Genomic DNA, 7,174 nt, shown 5'->3' with positions numbered 1-7,174 from the left:
CCCGTAAATAATTACATTCTGTAAATAGTTTTATAACAGTCTGCAAGGTTGTTTGATTGTAAGGGGAGGCTCTCTGCTCAGGGACTTTGCAGTAGCTATCCAGGGAGCTGGGTGGGGCCACCTGCTACTGGGTACCCCAGCATCCCACTATTCAGGTGCAGATAGTGTCATGCCTAGGTTTACATTAATATTCTTATTTAGCCCTACATTAGCACTAGTGGGTGGGGGGGAGGAATGGACCCCTAAGGATACCAGACACATCCTAACACTGTGGGATGCTCCATGTGGTGAATGCCTCTGATATCACAACAGTGGCAAATATCACCTGAGTGGAAATGGGCAGGGTATCAGGGAGGAGGAGCCCCACAGAAGACACATGACTATAGTCACATCCGGCCCAAAGGAAAACACTGGATTACTTCCAGGTGAGTACAGGGTCATCTCAGAACATCAAGTTGTGAAGGGTGAGCAGATCAGGTGTGACACAGCCAGGCACAAAGGGCATGCCGAGACACTGAGGCAGTGGTTCTGGGTGTGAGCCTGTCGCAAGGAGAAAGAGAGAAGAGTTAATGTGGAAACAGTGCAGGACAAGGACACCAGAGAAAGAAGCTGAAAACAGGAAAAAGGTAGAGCAGGGGTGGGAAAAATATGGCCCAGGAGCCAGATCCAGCCTGCCAGACCATTCCATCTGGCCCATGGGATCCCTAAAAAAGTAAAAATTAATTATTATCTGTCCCTGGCTGCCTGTCAAAGATGACAAGGCAGCGCCAGTAGGATCTAGTGGGAGCCAGCAACAGGATCTTGGGGCAGCAGGACTCAGCAACAGCAGCAGCAAGGCCTACCCAGCTCTGCCCCACCCCCAGCCTCCAAACAGGAGCCTCTGCCTAGCAGAGGCTTCTGGCCTGGCAACCCTGGGGCTGTTCCCCATCTCCCTCCACCCAAGACTGAAACTCAGCTAAGAACACAGGGGCAGGAGAGGGAGGCAGGGGAGAACAATGGGCCATTGCCCCAGTCCTTGGGGCTGAGCTGGGCTGGCCTCTGCTGAGTTCTGCAGTCTGGCAATGCAGTCGGCAACCATGTGGTGCTGTAGTGGGTGCGGGATGGGAGAAGCGGTGGAGAAGGGCAAGGAAGTGTGGAAATGGCAGCAGGCTGGGAGCAAGTATGAGTGCAATGACAGTTAGGTAGAAGCATGGGGCCAGCACCTATGCCCTGGGGCTAGGACCGGTAGGGCCCCAGGGCAGGGCAGCAGAAGCATGCGGCCTGGGATGGCAGGGATTCTATGGAGCTGGACCAGCTTCTCCCTCTCCTTGATGGCACAGTCCAGCCTGGCTCCATAGAGACGCTGCCAGCCCAGGCCCTGTGCTCCTGCCGCCCCATCCTGGGCCCCTGCTGGCCCTTGGGCACTGGCGTGGGCCCCATGATCCTACCCAGCTGTTGCCATGCTTATGCCCTCCCACCCACTCTCTACCACTCTCTCCCCACCTGCTACTACTATTTCCACACTTTTCTGCCCACCACTGCGGCTTCTCTCCACCCCGCACCCCACCCACTGGCCACTCTGGCACCACGTGTTTCCCAGCTCCCAGAGGGGAGTTCATAAAGAAAGGAAGGTAAAAAATGTATGGAAATAAGGAAGTGAGAAGGGTTGAGGGCAAAAAAGACAAAGTTAGACAATGGGTCTAACTCACCACTGTTTTGTTCCAAATTTTAGGCTGATTTCAGTAACATAACACCAACAAACAAATGGAGCAGCCCAGTGGTGCCTCAGGCCAAGTGTTTTTAAATAATTATAAAGAAACAAAAAGGAAATATATTGTGCCCAAGTCGGGAGGGAAAGGGACCATTCTTTTGAGATGTGGGAGGCTGAACTTTAAGGTAAGAATTTGGACTGTGGACTCTCATTTCTCAAGCAAGTCTTCCAACCACGGGCTGTGAGGTGTTTAAAATATCAGTCAGGCAGTGTTCAGACACCAGTCAGCACTCTTATTTCACATAAAGTTCCCTGGTCACTGCCTCATGATCTGTTGCCAGATTGCATTAATGTCATTGTTTATATTATCATGCCAAGGAAGTCTAGGCTGTCCTTAAATATCCCTGAGTTAGAGCTGTTAGAGCTATTCCACTTTAAATAAAATACAGAGACAATCTCCAGTCTAATGAGTAGAACACCTACATGAAGTGGTGGGATACGTGGATTCCAACCCTTGCTTCCAGTACATTTACATTATTTATACAGAGTGGAACAATGTCCACAGGAAAAATTAAGAACATGTATAAGTACATATGTATAAAAATGTGTGCATAAGCACACACGTGCACATACACACCAATACAGTGTAGTTGTTAAGACATTTTCCTGAGAGGTGGCTCAAATAGTCTTAGGCAGAGGCAGAAATCAAGCTCCTGTATATGGGTTAAATTCTCTTATCCTTGATCTATTGGACAAAGGAGGGATAACTACATCACAGCTTTTGGCAGTTTTGTGATCCTTGCCTTCCAACATTTTTTCTAATACTATACATTAGAATACTTTTGAAACAACTTCATTATTTTAGTGAGTTTACCATTTACCAAATATTCATCCATGTTCTGTGCCAAGAGCAGGAATCCCATGTTTGCTAATGTGGCAATTTGATGAATCTGAAGGTGGCTGGTATGGCATGTTAGAATACATTTTCCTTTACTTCCCTTCCATCCTCTATACAATCCTTGTTTTATAACTCTTTACAGGCAAGATGCTGACCACAGCATCTATCTAATCGAGTCAGGTGAGCTATACCAATTTACACTGTCCGAGTACCTGGCTCTATATTTTACTGAAATGTGCATAATGCTTAGGTTTTAATTGGAGGACTTTGTAAGTTAAAAAGAGGTTTACAACTTATTTTTTGATTTGGTCTTCACAACTTCTAGCACCAGATATCAAGCTAATTAAATAGCTAGCCTGTATCAGATCAAAGTGGAGGCTTGCAAAAACAGTCAACCTTTCACAACCTTTAATATTTAAGGTATTCTCTGTAAATCCTAATGTTGTCTTAGCTGTTTTAGTTACACTCCTTCTACTAGAAATGATAGAGACAAAAAATCAAGAAAAGGAAAGTGAAATTACGAAAAAACAGCTAAGAGTGAAACTATATTTTATTGAATTTCATTTTCATTCCTCCTCAGATCCAGTGTCACCCAAAACAGAAGCCACTCAATCCAAAGTTGATTAACATATTTCATGACCATGGTTAATTGTTAGGTGTCAGTGGAGATCCTGATTCCAACAAAATGAGATGAAGCAGTCATCTAAAACAAAATGTTCTGCAGTAGAACCTGGACAGTTTGTACTCAGATGATTCACAACCCACTTCATTTACAGCAGGTTGGAGAGTCAAAGATAAGCTAAGCTGTGTGGTGCTTTAAATGTAGTCTCCACTTATAAGCACAGATCTCTTTCAATCAGCTTGAACACCTCAGCAGTTCTGCACAGTCCTGGATATATGACCCAGTTGGTTTAGAAACCCTCATCTTTGCAATGGCTAAGGCACTCAACAAGACAAATTATCTGGGCTGTGTCCAGTACTTTTCAAAATCTTTATTAATGATTTGGATGTGGGGGTGAAGAGCTCACTTGCCAAGTTCACAGACAACATCAACTTATGGGGAAGTGTGGTCACGCTTGAAGATAAGCTACAGTTACAGGTGGATCTAGACAAGCTAACAAGTTGGGCAGATTGGAATCTGATGAAGTCCAATGTTGGGAAATGTAAAGTGCTTCACATTGGGATGAGCAACCCCCAACACACCTACAGGATTGGCGGTACCAAACTGACCAGCACACCAAATGAAAGGGACCTGGGGGTAATAATAGACCATGGTATGAATATGAGCCGGCAGTGCAATGTGTAGCCAGTAGGGCAAATAATACTCTAGCATGCATCAATTGATTCATCTTGAGCAAAACCAAGGGGGTGATTCTGCAAATCTACTCAGCACCGGTGAGACTGCAGCCAGAGTACTGCATCCAGCTCTGGGCACCACACTTTAACAAGGATGTGGACAAACTTGAGAGAGTCCAAAGAAGAGCCCCCATATGATCAGAGTCTCAAAGGCAAGCCATATGAAGAAAGGCTAAGGGATCTGAGACTCTTCAGCCTAAGGAAAAGAAGGCTGAGAGGGGACCTGGTAGCAGCTTACCACTACACTAGGGAAGTACATCAAGGGCTTGGTGAGCAACTGTTCACCACGGCACCTGAGGGGAAAATGAGGAGTAATGGCGCAAACTTCTGGAAGATTGATTCAGGCTCAACATTAGGAAAAACTTCTTCACAGTCAGGGTGTCCAGACTGTGGAATAAGTTTCCTCCAGAGGTGGTGCAGTCATGTACCCTGAAAATCTTCAAGAGGAGACTAGACAGTCACCTTGCTGGGGTCATCTGACCCTCAGTTATCTTTCCTGCTTGGTGCAGGGGACTAGATTCAATAATCTTCTGAGGTCCCTTCCAGCCTTACAATCTATAAATCTATGAAACCCTTGAAAGGACCTCTTTGCACTCCCAGGGTGCTGGGGCACCCTAATTGAGAATCAGTGCAGCACCCTGGTTGAGACTCACTGCATTAGACCTTTTAGTTGGGTGGGACAGTTTTTGCATATTCAAGAAGATTAGATGATTTAAATAAATAACTGAACTCTAGGTGTTTATCTGAGTTCAATCTACCTTGATCCCTTTTAGACTTTCTTAACACACATTTCTGACATTTTTTATTTCAACAAATTATTTGATAAGTAATACACCTGATTGAATTTTCCTTTATATAACACAACACGCCCCCACCCCTGGCACAGTGATTGGAAAGGAATGACTGCAACAGAAGCATAACTGTCTACTGGCTGAGCTCAGGGACCAGAATAGTTAGCTTGAAATCAGTAAGTCTTCCCAGCTCATTTTTCAGTTCAAGTACTAAATAGGGAAAAAAATGCCTGCCAGTAGATTAATATAGGTTAGATTTAGTTAGTACACAGGTTAAACAGTTCTGAAGTTGCCTAATATTGTATTCTTCCATTAAGGATGATATTTGCAATAACTCTAAGGTCAATCCAACTTGCTTTCTCAGGAAAACTTTTCAGTGAAGCCTGAAGAATATGAACATATACTGCTCTCAGCTGAACTTCTGAAAACACTTTCCATTGATTCAGCTGATGATTCACTCTGCTTCCAGACTCCTTCACTCTTGTTTCCTACTTCAAAGTCTTCCCCATCAACCTTTTAACTCCAGCTTGTTCCAAACATCCACCTTCTCTGCAGTTCTCACATTCTTGAAAAATTTCCCTCCACCTTCAAAATGACCTACTTTTGCATTTAACCAGTATGGTCCTAATGTCATGGGTGTGTTGTTACACAAGTTGTATATCATTTTCACAAGTTTGTCAAATCAGCATAAGGAAGCCTTAAGGGTGTTTATAAATGTGCTCTGGGAGTGGGGAGGGAGGGCACATTATTAGAACAGCTCTGAGAGCCTCTCCAATTAAAGTGTCTCATGTATCAGCATCCCCATGCTTCAAAATGACAGCAGGGGCTTTATCTCAGGCTCATCAAATGGGCTTTAGATAAAGTGTCCCGTTCCCCCCTCCCACCTCCCTCCACACACTTACATGAGATGCAGGAGGCTGCTGGAGTCCAGTAATTACCAAACTCCAGCAGACTCAGTTAATCGAGCCTGCTCCAATGCGCTGGAATTACAGCTTGTCGGAGCAGCCTCCCTGTTTGTGTATAGGCATCCTAAGACATTAAAAGTGCACTTTTAAAACATTTTCTTTTTTAAGTGCTAGAGGAGGTGTCAGTTTAACCAAACTTAAACTGCACTGAGATTTAAAGTGTCTAGTCCCAAGAGTATATGCAGTATAGGCAAAAACACTATAAACCTCCAGATATGACATATAGCTGTACCTCAGGTTTAAGAGGAACAGAGCATCAGAAGCTAATTAAACTTCTGTGTTTGCTTAGTTTTGGGGCTCTTTGCTGAGATTGCTAATAAACACAATACTTGTCACTGATCCAGAGTTGCAACTGAATGAAATGTGCCTTTCTTTTCTGACTGGAAAAGGATTAAAAAGGCAACTTGTTTAGGACTATCTCATGCTTTGTAAGCCATGTTATGGCTTCAGTGACATAGCCCTGGCTTCTAGGAATTAACAGAGATTCCCCGTAACTTTCCTGGCTCAGGTGTTCTCCCCCTCACAATTCACCTGTTGTCTTCTTCATCCCTACTCACCAACCTGAAAATGCTCTTCTAAGAGGTTCCACATGTGCTGTGTATGCAAGAAACTGAACTGTGATTTTCTTATAAGAAGGAAAATAGAAACCGTTAGCTCCTTGCATTCGGAAAAGGGGGATTAGTTACTATAGTACAATTCAAGGAAGAAAAAATGTCTGTGTTTGTTGCCATAAAACAGAACAATGCACACAGGAGTCCAACATCACATGCAATTAGTATCATCACTAATACTAATTAATCACTTCTGACACTGGATCTGCCATACCTCCCTCCTGCAAAAGCACCACCATTTACATTGCCAACTGTTGCTAGCTAAAACACTCTAAAGATTTAATGGCTTATCCACAGCAAAAGGCTTTGGGCCTGAAACAGCAAAGTATTTTCCTTACCCTCTGCCTCTCTTTCATAAAGTACAAAGACAAGCAGTCATTAACCAAAACCGAAAACATTCTTCATAATTCCAATAAATGGGTGCATTTTCTTTGTCTTCTCTGGTACAGAAAAAAAATTGCAAACAGAGTAACACCTAGTAAGAATATCAGAACAAGATGCAACAAGAAAGTGGAAGCTGAGTGCTAAGTACTGTGTGCTTTAGATAGCCAGTCTTCTGTTGGCAACAGGGGTGATGCGTAGGGGGTGCACACAGGTGCACGTGCACCCTCTGAGCGTGGCAGTGCACCACCTACAAAAAGACACCGCCAACACTGCTGGTGGTGCCTGGTGGCAGTCACCGGTTGCCACCCCCCGCCTGCCCGCCCACCACTGACAGCACTGGCAGCATCTGCAGAAGCTCCCGTTTACCACCGCCACACTCTTGCCGCCACTGCCATGCTTCCGTCACTGCTGCCCTGCCCACCAGCTACCAAGGGCATGCATCATTCATGGTTGGCAAATCATGTCTACTTTGCAGACTA

The 7,174-nt window shown here is 44.6% G+C and overlaps 1 protein-coding gene across 1 annotated transcript in view; it reads right to left on the bottom strand.

Annotated features, from left to right (window-relative positions):
• Positions 1–524: 524 nt before the first annotated feature.
• The window catches only part of MAT2B (methionine adenosyltransferase 2B), an 81,140-nt gene continuing 74,490 nt past the window's right edge, over positions 525–7,174 (bottom strand). Inside the window, exon 8 of the mRNA XM_025205631.1 lies at positions 525–540. The gene's annotated coding sequence lies outside the window, so the exon portion shown is untranslated. The remainder of the gene's footprint in view (positions 541–7,174) is intronic.

The sequence above is a fragment of the Alligator sinensis genome, unplaced genomic scaffold (genome assembly GCF_000455745.1).
Source record: "Alligator sinensis unplaced genomic scaffold, ASM45574v1 scaffold7_1, whole genome shotgun sequence".
Classification (NCBI taxonomy): Eukaryota; Metazoa; Chordata; order Crocodylia; family Alligatoridae; genus Alligator; species Alligator sinensis.
This window is presented reverse-complemented; position numbering and strand designations above follow the sequence as displayed.